Genomic DNA, 13955 nt, shown 5'->3' with positions numbered 1-13955 from the left:
CGATGACGCAAGGGGAACCGAGCTAACGTTGTTAGAGAACAGCCCCAATCCCATGACCACTTGCGTCGTTGCGTACTTCTGTGGGCGCTGACGGATTGAAGTGAGCCAACACTGGCGGACCGGTGAGGTGGGCAATAAGAGCGACGAAGGCGGCCGATTGTTCGCGGCCCCAGGAAAAGGAGACCTCTTGTTTCAGAAGCTGCGTGAGCGGACGGGCTATTTCTGCGAAGTTTGGTACAAATCAGCGGAAATATGAGCAAAGTCCGAGGAATCTACGCACGTCGCTGCTAGATTTCGGTATAGTAAAATTCCTTACAGCGTGAATTTTTTGGGGTCCGAGTGGATGCCATGGGTGTTGATTAAATGTCCTAGCACCGAGTTCCCGGCGACCAAAGGTACACTTCTTGAGTTCAACTGAAGGTCAGCTCGTCGGAAGATGCCAAGAATAGCCGAAACACGTTGAAGGTGGCCATCAAAGGTTCATGAAAATACGATGACGTCATCGATGACGTCATTTGAGTCCGCGTAATAGGGAGTCCATCATGCGCTCGAAGGTCGGAGGGGCATTACATAAGCCGAAAGACATCACCTTCAATTGGTAGAGGCCATCCTGGGTGACTAAAGCCGTCTTTTCACGATCTCTTTCGTCAACAGAGATCTGCCAATATCCAGAACGGAGATTGATGAAGGAGAAGTAGTTGGCACCATGCAGGCAGTCGAGATCGTCATCGATCCATGGAAGAGGGTGCACGTCTTTCTTTGTTATCTTGTTTAAATGTCAATAATCTACGCAAAACCTCCAGCTGCTGTCTTTCTATTTGACGAGTACTACCGGAGACACCCAGAGGCTGCTCGACGGCTCAATAATGTTGCTTGCCAACATCTTCTCTACTTCTTCCTCTATGATCCTGCGTTCGGAAAGAACAACTCTGTAAGGCCGTCGACGAATAGGTCGGGCATCTCCAGTATCAATGCGATGTGTGACGACGGACGTTTGGCCCAGGGAACCGTGACCGAAATCAAAAATGTCGCTGTATGACCGCAAAAGGCCGGCAGGGGCACCATCATATTCTGGACGCAGGTCAGAGGCAGCCATGGCTGAGATGCGGTCCTGCGGACTATGTGACGGGACAGGTTGTGCAGGTACCTCGGCGTGATGGTCGGACAGCACTGCAGAAATAGTAAAGCTGGACAAAGGCGACAGCTCAGCAATAAAAATGCCCTCCGGGAGAGCTTGCGAAAACATGCTGAAGTTGAGTACCGGAATGTAGGTGAGGTTATTCTCGACGTGTACAATGTTAAGAGGTAGGACGATATTGCGCTATAGAGTGACGTCGGTGATGGGGTTGACAACGTAGTCGCCGTCGGGAAGGGAGGGAAAAGGTGACATGGGCACGTATACTTCCGCCTCGGAAGGTAGGCGAGTAAATGTACTGGAGCGGAGGCGAGGCTGGGAATGGTCAGCACTGGGGCCGTGAACACAATGGGGCAAGGCAGGCGCAGAAGTCCGGAGGAACAATCAATGAGAGCGGAATGGGCTGTTAAACAGTCTAGGCCTGAGGCAAGTAGTAAGGACGGCGAAGAGCGCAGGCACGTGGTGGCCGGCGATGCTAACGTGAGCAGTGCACATTCCGATGATGGCAGCAGTGTTTCCATCAGCAACACGAACTGTAGAGGTGTTAGTGGGCATAAGAACTTTTTGAGGCGCTGGAGGAACGACGTACTAAGGAATGAAATATGGGCTACAGTGTCAATGAGAGCGGGCACAGGGACTCGATCTACGAGGACATTGATCAGGTTGCGGCGTGGTGCGATGGTCGAAACACAGTTGGCTGTCCGGGTTGGTAACGCAGCGTCACATCCGGGCGCTGCGTTGCCTAGTTTCCCGAGTAGAGGCCTTGGTATGTTGAGGACAAGCTGCGGCGAGGAGTAGGTGATCGGGAACGGTGGGCTTGAGGCGATGGCGAACGGTTAGGACGACAGTCTTGCTCTCGGCACGATGTGCTGGAATGACATTAACGCGTCGTGGTGCATAATAGTTATGGCTGACGGGCTGTATTAGAGGCGAGGGGGGGGGGGTGCCGGACGGCTGCGGCAATAGCGGGACGTATGGCCAGCTCGACAGGAGACGAAGCAAATAGGCCTATCGTCAGATGTGCGCCACTCCGCAGGATTGCGGGTAGGGTAGCGCGGTGTGAAGGGCGGGGTTGTGGTAGCTGCAGCAACCTTTGGGATTGGCTGTGGTGCAGGGGGTGGTGTTTTAGGATTTGAAACGAAGCCCACATTAGCGAATTCTTGGCGGACAACAGCCTGTATCATAGCTATTGTTGCCTGTGCAGGAGGTGACCTAAGTGTAACAGGAGTCAAGGCCTTGATTTCCCTGCGGACGATGGTAGTGAGGTTACTCTGACTTGAAGGCTGCTGCGACGTGGACAAATCGTCATATGAGGTTGGAAAGGCGCTCAAACCGATGAAGGATGCGGCGCTGCTTTGCGTGTTTAAAACGGTGGCAGATTTGCAGGACTGTGTCCATCGTAGAGCAGTCTTTGCAGAGAAGTATATTGAAAGCGTCATCAGCAATACCTTTAAGTATATGGCACACTTTATCATCTTCGGTCATGGAGACATTCACTTTTCGACACAGGGCGAGAACGTCTTGTATGAAGACGAGGTATGACTCGGTTAACAATTCAGCACGAATAGCGAGGTCTTTTTTGGCTGCCAGAGCTCGCCCAATTGGTTTGCCGAATAAGTCCTGCAGTTTTTATTTGCAGATGTCCCACGTAGGCATCTCCTGTTCGTGATTGGTGAACCAGGTCTTCGCCGTTCCCGCCAGATAGAAGATTATGTTTGCAAGCATTATGCTAGCATCCGACCGGTTATTCTTGCTGCACCTTTCATTTTCGCCGAGCCAATCTTCAACATCCTTGTTGTCTTCGCCGTTAAAGATAGGCGGATGACGGATTTTGGTTAAAACCATGGGGGCGGCTGGACTTTCCGTAGCGGGTGATGCGTCCTGGGAAGCGATGCTTACTGTGGCAGTCGGTGGGGTGAGCACGGGAAGATGGCGTCCACTGCGCAAATCCAGGTTTCTGGCGCCAAAGTACGGGGAGCTTTGGCAAGTGGAATCGAAAGTACATTCACCAAGGTATTACAGGGTAGTTCAGCTTGGAGCAGAGGGCGGACACAGAAGACAAGGCTTTCAAAATGCAGACGTTTACTGCAGGCACCAGCCGACTCTGTTGAACGTCGTCTTCTCTAAAACTCACGAGAGTCTTCTTCTTTCCTTCTGCGCATGCATCGCCTAATTTAACAATATTACTAATAAATATCCTGAAAACTGGCAATTTGCCTCTGAACTTGATCCATACCATCTAATTGCACTGACTGGCTGCGTCGGTAGAAAGAATGCGGCTAACACGTATTGAATGGTACCTGGCGCCCTACCCTATATATCCGGATATAATGTCCGTGTTTCAACATTGACGGTCTTCAATTGACAACCTGATGATCCTGGTATCTTCTGTACAGCGTCAAAAAAGATTGAAACGTTTACCCATGTCGTGGTACATAGGTATAAAGGGCGCATATGACAACGTCACTCACCAGGCCATTTTGGACGCCCTGGAAGCTGCCGAGCTTGGCGGTCGTGTTTTCTACGGGATACGGAGTTACCTATTAAACAGATTTCTCTTTGTGTGAAGGAAGAGTGCTGTATAGCATGAAGCAATTAACGCCTGTTTTCGATGGTACAATGCTTGTTTTTCTGGATCCTGACGGAAAACAGATTTGCGCAAGCAGAAAAATTGGCTGATTGCAATACGAGTCAAGAGAGTGAACATAACAGAGACTTCATTGTTATATCGAGTGCGAGTATAGTCAAGAAATCAGTTGCGTTCACATACCAGTGACGCTGTTGGCGGAGATTGATCAGCGTGAGTGTATATTAAGAAACCTCAGGCGAGTAGACTCAAGGTCTATAAGGGAGCCGAAGTATGAGTTCTTGTCGTTTTGTGAACCGAAGAGAGGCAGAAACTTGGGATCCGTCTTCTTGTGAATAAGAACGAAGCTAATAACGTACATGAGTTCTATAGCCTAAGTGAGAGAGTGGCAGGCACCGTTATGAACCTTAATAACCGGTACAAAATGAAGGTTATATAGCCCCATGGGCCTACGTGTTGCCTTGGCAACCACGAAGTCAAAAGCATGTACAAAAATTAGAATTGGCAATGGGTATTGTTTAAACAAAGTATACTACACTGAGGGACCAGCTTAGTGCCAAGATAAGCAAAAGCCAGGAGACCATGTAGAGGTTGAAATGGCTAGGCGTCAGGAAGAGCCGCCGAAGCTACTGAGTTTACAGAGCGAAATAACGTAGTAATCATGAAACCATCACATACTATGCTCTGATCCTGGCAGAGTGTAGGACGTAGATGCAAGCAGAAGGTTGCAATGAACTGACGACAGGATGATAACATCTCGAATAAGTCTAGATTTAGAGCGGAAAAGTAATGAAAAAGACGAACGAATTAGCCGTGAGAGGGTAGGCAGATTTCAGGGTCTCACTGCAGCGGAGGTCTTCGGGTTTAACCAAGGGCAAAAACATCATGAGAGTAAGCAATGAACGATAATTTTAGAATATCCTTACAGAGTGCGCAGTAAAAGTAGGTAGTAGGATATTTATGGAAGATTCCAGTAAACTATTAAGGAAATGATAGATTTTAGTTGCTAAAATATGAAAGTTTCCAACCAGACTAAGAAAAAACTGGCAGAGCTATCAAAGCTAATCTGTGGTGATAATGTTTAGAAGATAAACAATTATATTATAAAAACCAATCGTAAACTAAAGAGGGGTATTACCCAGAAAGTGGCGAACAGAAAATTAGATATAAACAAATAACGGATTTATTCGCTAAAGCACAATCATGGCAATGTCATTCCTAATATGGATGTATAGTCAAAGTTGCTGAGGAGAGTTCTTCAATGATCAATAGGGAGCCAGTGCAGTCAGCACAATATTTAGATTTGAAGCAGTTAAGAAGACTCAGACGTACTGCCAGTATTTAGGAATGTGGTTAAGAGACATTTAGAAGGTATGCAAAAGAAGGGGTTGATTAGAATCCTATAAATAAAAATTTGTATAGGAATAGTAACAATATCGTGCTTAAAACCTGGCCACCCTGCATGCACAATTACTCATGACTTTGACAATACGGGAGTCTGAAAAAGTGATAATATCTATACGCATAGAAAAAGGGATGTTAAGGGTTAGGCAAACTATCTGCAGATCAGCTTGCAATTTGTTATGTAAAAAGTATTTTTTAAAGAAATTGGTAATATAATCAGCGCCACCTTAGGCATCACTCAACCAAAGGATCAAGTATCTGTTTACAATGGGCACTCTGCAAACTCTAAACCAGGTGAATGAAAAATGCTCACATTGTAACTAGCCCGCTCGTTGATTACGAGAAATACTTCACCAATACGCAAGCTTATTTGGGCAGCGCTCGCCGATCATGACTAGCCGGTGACCGGTATCCTTATAAAGCAAAGTGTACAACAGTTGTATCTTACTGGTACTCATCTAATAGGTAGAATTTTTAAGGCTAATAAAAACGGTTATACCTAAGTTGTGGCCAATGCCGAGAGCTATCGAATGGAGTATGATTGGGTGAAGGCTAAGGTATGAAAGCTTGTGAAACGGCTCGAAGAAATAACTCGAGCCTGTGAAATCTAGTTGAAATGAAGCAAATATAACCTGTATGACCTGACGATGTGAATAGAGGATCTTCGATAGCTGCCAAAAATAACAAATTGTATTCCAAGTGAGAGAAAGAGTAGCAGGGTACCACAGAAAATTAGGCGGACGAATGACATTGACATGTTTGAAGGGGTAAAGTGGCTGCTGCAGCTAGCACTGAATCGGGATTACTAGAGGAATACTGGAGATCCCTATGCCCTGTAGTAAGTATAGTCCGGCCGACGACAGTGGTTTAGATGAAAAGTGGTTACGCGCGGAAGTTCAGAGGCAAGAGTGTTGCACACATTCGGGTCATATGCTGCTTGGACTGTAGGCTAAGTTTTGAGCGGCTGCTTACTGTGCCCACTGTTTTCGTGCGGTTTGTGTTGCATCTGTGCATATAAGAAACTCTAATAGTAGATCTTAAGAACATCCCTATGGAGCAACAGAAGAGCGATGGAGCGCTTCCTTAAGCAATGAAAATAGGCATGAAATAATATTTTTCGATACTTATGATAAGGAGACGGTTTGGCGCCTTGTTTGCCTCACGCTGGTCGATAAGTTCAGTAACTGTAGTATGTTTAACGCACCATTAAACTTATTATCAAATTGCTCAGAAATAGATTCATTACTGTTGTAAGCCTCTCGACTCATTATTTAATTGAGTTCAGCTATCAGCGAAGACCGAAAAATTGTGCTTTGTGTAATGTTTGCGGCTGAAGGAAGGACTGTACAATATATGATGGGCATCATCAGAAGCCATTCGCCTATGCACATAGCTATGCGCTTAATTAGGCTACGTGTAGGATGAGCTGAGTCATGAGTCCCGCTGGACTAATGGACATATGAAGACCTATAGCACCAACCCAGCAAATTTGAGGCCCTGGTGAATTGCCAACTGCATAGTCCAAATGAGCTCCTTTCCGTGAGCCATATTTCTTCTGAAAGAAAATGAAAAGTGACATGAAACACGGTGGGGTAAGACCAAGAGGTAGGAATCATAACGTTAGGGTATCGATCTTGATGGCCGATTGCTTTGGCCACTCGTCGGAAGGGCAGCACCACAAGGTGATACCTTCGGCGTGCGCTAAAACCATTAAAGTAAGAATGTTCACAAAAGCTAGGAAAAAAGGGCTAGGGAGACTGCTGGAAATCTTAGCATGGAGGATATTTTCAAATGCCTTCATTTCAGGCCCAGTGAAGCTACTTACAAGATGATTTTGTGGAGAATATTTCTAAAACTTGGGTGACGCAGCAAGACCATCGTCCATTCCATTTTTAGGGATGAAACCAATTCGAGGTCCTGAATAAAAGAATGCCAGTCCAACCCCCATCATAGGTGAGCTTCAATAATGTATTGGTAAATGCTGAAGAATGCGGACTTGAAGGAAATAGTGAGGAGCGCTAAATATCCAAAGGTAGCTTACTTTGTGTGTACGTTGAAACATCGATACAATGTTTCCACTTTTACAGAATAACTCCAAAATGTCTCCCTCTTTGTATTTTTCAGCAGGGATGTTAATAAGTTGCTTCATGGTTTTGAAATAGAGTAGTGTTAGCTTTGATGCGATCTATAAAGGAAAGCAATAACTTTCCGGTAATGTCTGCAGTTTATATTGCAGTGCTTGTGGAGTAAGGTAGTGCTCTTCCCAGTAACTTTCATATCAGCAGAGATGCATAGCCGACATATTTACTACTGTCATTATTCCTAAAAGTGTTGCCTACAATACCAGAATAGTAACACATGCAATGACATGAAGAAGAAATTGGTGTACCATATTAATAATGCTGCTTGAATGAAACGTTGCTTACAAGAGTTTTGAAATTGCTTGTTCATGTATAAAAATACCATCAAATGAACACCTAAAAACACGTTCCGTATGTAGCACCTCTTTCCGCCTCATGGTAGTCTGCAGCAAGACCCTATGTGTCGCATATTTTGACCATTTACTGATAGTGATATTTGCTTTACGGAGGCGCGCCTCCGCTTTAATAACTAAGGAATTATTGTTAAATCAATTCCTGTGATATCTCTACAAGGGTAATAGTGTGAGGCTTCCACGGATCTTCTTTCATTTGTACATACCATAATCTTCTTCTTTCTTTTGTACATACCATCGTCATCGTCCCACGGCGCCGGCACCAGCACGCGCCTGGGTTCTCCATCAGATTAAAACGCTGACACGGCGTACCTTGCCTTGCCGTCACGACTTTGGCGTCTCGACCTGGCCTTCTTTCACACGTGGTGGAGGTGAAATTTGATCCCCTTACTGCCTTGTGCCTTGCCTTTCGCTGGAGCTACGTTCCGGTCGCCGTTTGGCAACAACCACCATCGTTATGTCAACGGAAAGCAGTCCCGACCCGGCCGGACCCTCTACCTCAGCTACACCGCCACCTCCCACTGTGGCCACTGTGCCCACACGACAACGCGACCCGCCGCTGTTCGCCGGTCGTCGCCACGAGGACGTGGATAACTGGCTTGACACTTATGAACGCTGCAGTGCCTACAACCGGTGGGATGACGCTTTAAAATTCCTCAACGTTTCCTTCTACCTGATTGAGGTCGCCAGGAATTGGTTTATCAACCGCGAGCCCCACGCCACTAACTGGCCCACCTTCAAACAGCAGTTCCGCCAATACTTCGCCGCCCCGCAGTTCGGACTGAGATCGCGAGGAACAAGCTCGCTTCCCCTCCTCAAGGACCCGATGAGTCGTATGCCTCTTACATAGAGGCCACACTTGCACTTTGCCGGCGTATTAGCCCCACCATGCCTGAACCTGAACGCGTGCACCATGTCATGAAAGAAATCAATTCTGTGGCTTATAACACCCTACTTGCCCAGAATCCATCAAGTGTTGATTCCATTATTACGACCTGTCAACGACTCGAACAGCTGCAGTCCTCCCGATTGCAGCCCGACTTCTCTATGGCCCCCCCTCTACTGACTTCGATCAACGAACCCTAATTCGAGCGATAATCCGCGAAGAGCTCCAAGCCTTGAGCCCTTTCTGCCGGCACTGGTGTGATCACTCTTCTTCTAATGACGCCAGCCTCCGCACCATCATCAAAGAAGAATTGGCAACTATCACCCACCCTGTCTCACCTGACCCTCCTGCACCCCGTACAGCGCCGACCTATGCTCACGTTGCTGCATCCCCTCCTCCTTTTGTCCCCCCACCCCACGACAAGCACCGCCCTACAACCAAATCAACGCCGTGACGACGGCTCAGCCTACGCCGCCCTATTACGCACCTTGGCGCCCCTCTCGTCCAGTGTGCTACTACTGTGGAATCAGAGGACATATTTCCCGCTTCTGTCGTCGACGCATTCAGAACGAGCGGCGCGGTTACGACGCCTTCGAAAGTGACGTACCCGCATATTATCAGCGACGATCTATTCACAGCCCACCTCGTCGATCCTCTCCACCACCGGTATCCTCATCTGAACCAAGTATCGCCCATATTTCCCGACGCCGGTCCCTTTCCCCATACCGCCGCTCTGTTTCTCCACTTCGACCAGCAACAACTGTTCCTGTCCGTCATTCGGAAAACTAGCAATGCAGTTTCCGGAGGTGAAACTGCACTCTGCGAACTTACCAAAAGTCCTCCTCATCTCCCGTACAATATGATTTCCGTTTTAGCTGAAGGATTACCGGTCGAAGCTTTGATTGACACAGGGGCTGCAATTTCTGTTGTTCGCGCTGATTTATGCCGCCGTTTGCGGAAAGTAACGACACCATATGATGGACCTGAACTTCGTGGAGCAAACGACGTCCCTCTACATCCTTCAGCAAAGTGTACAGTTCGAATTGTTATAGACGGCGTCCGCCACCACGTGCAGTTTGCTGTGCTTTCACCGTGTGCGCATCAGATGATTTTTGGTTGGAATTTTTTGTCGACCGCGTCAGCGTTAATTTCTTGTGGCGACCGTGTCATTCATATGACAGACAGTGATTTTTAATCTGACATGTCTGAAGGACGTCATTCCCTCATTGCCGCAGTTGACACTGTATTGCCTCCACAGTGCGAAAAACTTGTTACCGTTGTTTCGGAACACATCACTGACGGGGATGTACTTATCGCACCATCTCATCGTCATCTTGCACGTGGAATCGCCTTCCCATTAAGTCTTGTACGATTCCGCAGCGGCTCAGCGATAGTAGCTGCCACGAACACATCCCGTGAATCCATCGTCCTGACTGAAGGAACTTCCCTGCCATGCATAGTGGATGCTCACCCTAAGTCCATTATGGTTCTCACCTCCCCGCTACCTCAGCAACGTGATTCATCGCACGTCTCTCTTCCGATGCTTTCGAAGACAATCAGTCCGGACCTCACGCCGCACCAACGCAAAGAATTGCTGAAATTGCTTCAAGCCCATCAAGCCATTTTTGATGCCACTTCCCCTCCACTGGGACGGACTAGTGTTGCACACCACCGCATCATTACTGAAGGCAACTCGATCGTACGCCGACGACCTTATCGGGTTTCTCTCTCGGAGCGAAATGTAATCGAAGAAAATGTGAATGACATGCTCCGTCGCGTTATTATTCGTCCATCAACAAGCCCATGGTCTTCCCCAGTAGTATTAGTTAAAAAAATGACGGATCGGTACGATTTTGTGTTGATTATAGCGCACTAAACAAAATTAGCCGTAAAGATGTCTACCCGATGCCGCGAATAGATGACGCCCTTGACTCTCTTCAAGGCGCCGAATATTTCTCGACCTTGGATCTCCGCTCAGGTTATTGGCAAATACCAATTCATGAGGGCGACAAAGAGAAAACCGCTTTCGCAACTCCCAATGGACTTTACGAGTTTAATGTTATGCCCTTTGGCCTGTGTAACGCACCAGCGACATTTGAAAGAATGGTTGATACGGTACTTCGTGGCCTAAAATGGAGAACCTGTTTATGTTACTTGGACGACATTGTTATCTTTTCGGCAACTTTTAACAACCATCTCACGCGCTTGAATGAAGTCCTGACGTGTCTTTCTTCAGCGGGCCTTCAGCTCAACACCAAGAAGTGCCACTTTGCACGAAAGGAAATTAAAATATTGGGATATCTGGTTAGCAGTGACGGCATTCGTCCGGACCCAGATAAAATCAGCGCTGTCTTGAACTTTCCTCGTCCGCAACGGACTGCAGATTTGCGCAGTTTCCTCGGCCTGGCGCCATATTTCCGGTGTTTCATAAGGCATTTTGCAACTATTGCTGCGCCACTTCATGAACTACTTAAAGCGCGCAGCTCTTTCGTATGGACTGAACACTGCAACACTGCTTTTACCGACCTAAAGCATGCCCTCACATCAGATCCCGTTCTTGGCCACTTCAGCGACAGCGCTCCTACCATCCTGCACACTGATGCCAGTGGTCACTGTCTTGGCGCTGTCCTTCTGCAGCGCGATGCAACTTCGCGTGAGAAAGTCATTGCCTTCACCAGTCGGACCTTGACTCCAGCTGAGAAAAACTACACTATTACCGAGCAGGAATGTCTTGCCGTCGTCTGGGCTGTTCAAAAGTTTCGCCCCTACCTCTATGGTCGGCACTTCACAGTTGTGACCGATCACCATGCTCTTTGCTGGTTGTCTTCACTGAAAAATTTAACAGGCCGACTTGGCCGCTGGATTCTACGCCTGCAAGAATATAATTTCGACGTCGTTTATAAATCGGGTCGCCAACACCAAGACGCCGACGCTCTTTCTCGCTGCCCACTTACGGAATCAGCCTGCTGTTTTTCTTCGCAACGAATTTCCACCTCTGACCACAGCCGACCATCTCTTCCCCCGACGCATATCAACAGTTTGTTTTGACGATTCTGAGCACAAACACGCACTCCGCTCGCAGCAATTAGCTGATGCCTACTGTCGGCCCATCATCGACCGCCTTAACGGCGCTTCCAACCAGCCCAATGGTAGGCTTCGCCGACAGCTTCGCATTTTCAAACTCGAAGATGGCATACTACGCCGCTACTTGTATTGCCCTGATGGAACTCGTTGGCTCCCTGTCGTGCCGCGTGCGCTTCGCCCACGTATACTGGCGGCTTTCCACGATGACGCTACTGCAGGTCACCTTGGTTTTGACAAAACATATGACCGCGTGAAAAGAATATTCTTTTGGCCTGGCCTATCTTCTACCGTAGCTAAATACGTCGCTTCCTGCCATCTGTGCAAATGCCGCAAGCGGCCGACTTCTTCGCCAGCTGGCCTCCTACAGCCTCTTCCATGTCCCGCCTCTTCCATGTCCCGCCACGCCATTCGACGTAGTCGGCATCGACTTATATGGTCCCCTACCTCTCTCCGATGGGGGTAACCATTGGATTATAACAGCCGTTGACCACCTTACACGCTACGCTGAAACAGCCCCTGTACCGACTGGTTCTGCCGAAGTGGTAGCTAATTTTTTTTGCGATCAATTGTCCTATGTCATGGCGCTCCTCAGGTCCTTCTAAGTGACCGCGGGACGGCCTTCTTATCGACAGCCGTTGCCGAAGTTCTTCATGCGTCATCCACTCTTCATAAGACAACCTAAAGCTACCATCCCCAGACTAACGTTCTTACTGAGCGATTTCATCGCACTCTATCCGATATGATATCCATGTACATCACACCGGATCACCGAAATTGGGACACTATTCTACAATTCGTCACATTCACCTACAATACAGCAGTATAGCGGACTACCGGTAACTCTCCGTTTTTCCTCGTTTTTGGCCGTCCTCCCACTACAATGCTCGACACTTTCTTCTTTTCTGCGCCCGACTACTCCTCATCAGTACCAGCCCAGTTCTTATCCCGTGTGGCCAGATGCCGTCATCTTGCCCGCCTCAACACAGAAGCGCGCCAGGAAGACCGCAAGAGTCGCTACGATTCTACGCATCGTGCGGTCTCTTTTCGTCCCGGTGACGAAGTCCTGGTTTACACACCACTGCGCGCCCCGGGCCTTAGTGATAAATTTCAGCGTCGCTATCTTGGTCCCTACAAGATCATAAACCAAACTTCCCCGTGAATTACCAAGTCACACCTGTTGATCCCCCAGCCGATCGACGCCACCGTGGAACTGAAATTGTTCATGTCTCCCACTTGAAGCCGTTTGTGCGCCGCGGTGCATCGGTTGGTTAGGAGCGGCCAGGCTGGCCGCTTCCGACCCCCCGGGATGATTGTGTGAGCCTTCCACGGATCTTCTTTCATTTGTACATACCATAATCTTCTTCTTTCATATGTACATACCATCGTCATCGTCCCACGGCGCCGGTTCCAGCACGCGCCTGGGTTCTCCATCAGATTAAAACGCTGACACGGCGTACCTTGCCTTGCCGTCACGACTTTGGCATCTCGACCTGGCCTTCTTTCACAATAGTTATTCGGTATGTAGATTTTTTTTAGTAATAAACATTTCATCATGAGCCTTATAATAAATTTCCTGTTTTTTTTTCATTCGCCTTAAATATATCAACGAGAGCATTTATTTTATTACATAAATATTGTTCCTTTCTATGACATTACCAGTCAGCTCGAGGCTAGATCAGACTGTTTGCGCTGTTCACGGTAACTATACGTGTTATATTACGTACTGAAAACTGTTATGTTTAAGAACCTGCCTTTGTATGGACTGCCAGAAAGGCCTATATAGTGCTCTCCTTAATGAACAAATAATAATAAGGGTCATTGTTGGTCGCTAGCCAAAGTAAACCGCAGCACGATGACCTTGCTAGTGTAAGCCGGACAGTTTTTATTAGGAGACGATCTTCATCTCGCCATTATCGGTATATTTTCCCACTCCTCACCTTACTTAAGCAGAAGGGCATCTGTGCACACCCCTCGATGCATTTATCTCGACACGTAGCGGCGCATCCCTTGAATCTTGAAGATATTAATTAGGGTTTTGCACCTTAAGTTTAAATGTTCCACATACAAACTTAATCAAAGCATTTCTTTGGTCTGTGCGTCGAGGTACGAAATTTGTTCTAAACTATTCCTTTCCTCTGTAATGTCGAGTGTGGTTGGTGTCAGTGGCATTCACAAGCAAGCAGTTCTCCAATAGATTTTTTGTGGATGAAAATTGACGTTTTTTAATCATGTCTTTCATTCCTCTTATTTATTTTATGAACATTTCAGAGATTCTACCACAGCCGGTAAAAGGAAGGTTTTGCCGAAATGTTCTGCATACGAAGTGAATACTGACAATGCTGATTCACCATTTACGATAACGTAA

This window comes from Amblyomma maculatum, unplaced genomic scaffold (assembly GCF_055883805.1).
Source record: "Amblyomma maculatum isolate TAMU_Amacu unplaced genomic scaffold, ASM5588380v1 scaffold_17, whole genome shotgun sequence".
Taxonomy (NCBI): Eukaryota; Metazoa; Arthropoda; class Arachnida; order Ixodida; family Ixodidae; genus Amblyomma; species Amblyomma maculatum.
Note: the sequence above shows the minus strand (reverse complement) of the source record.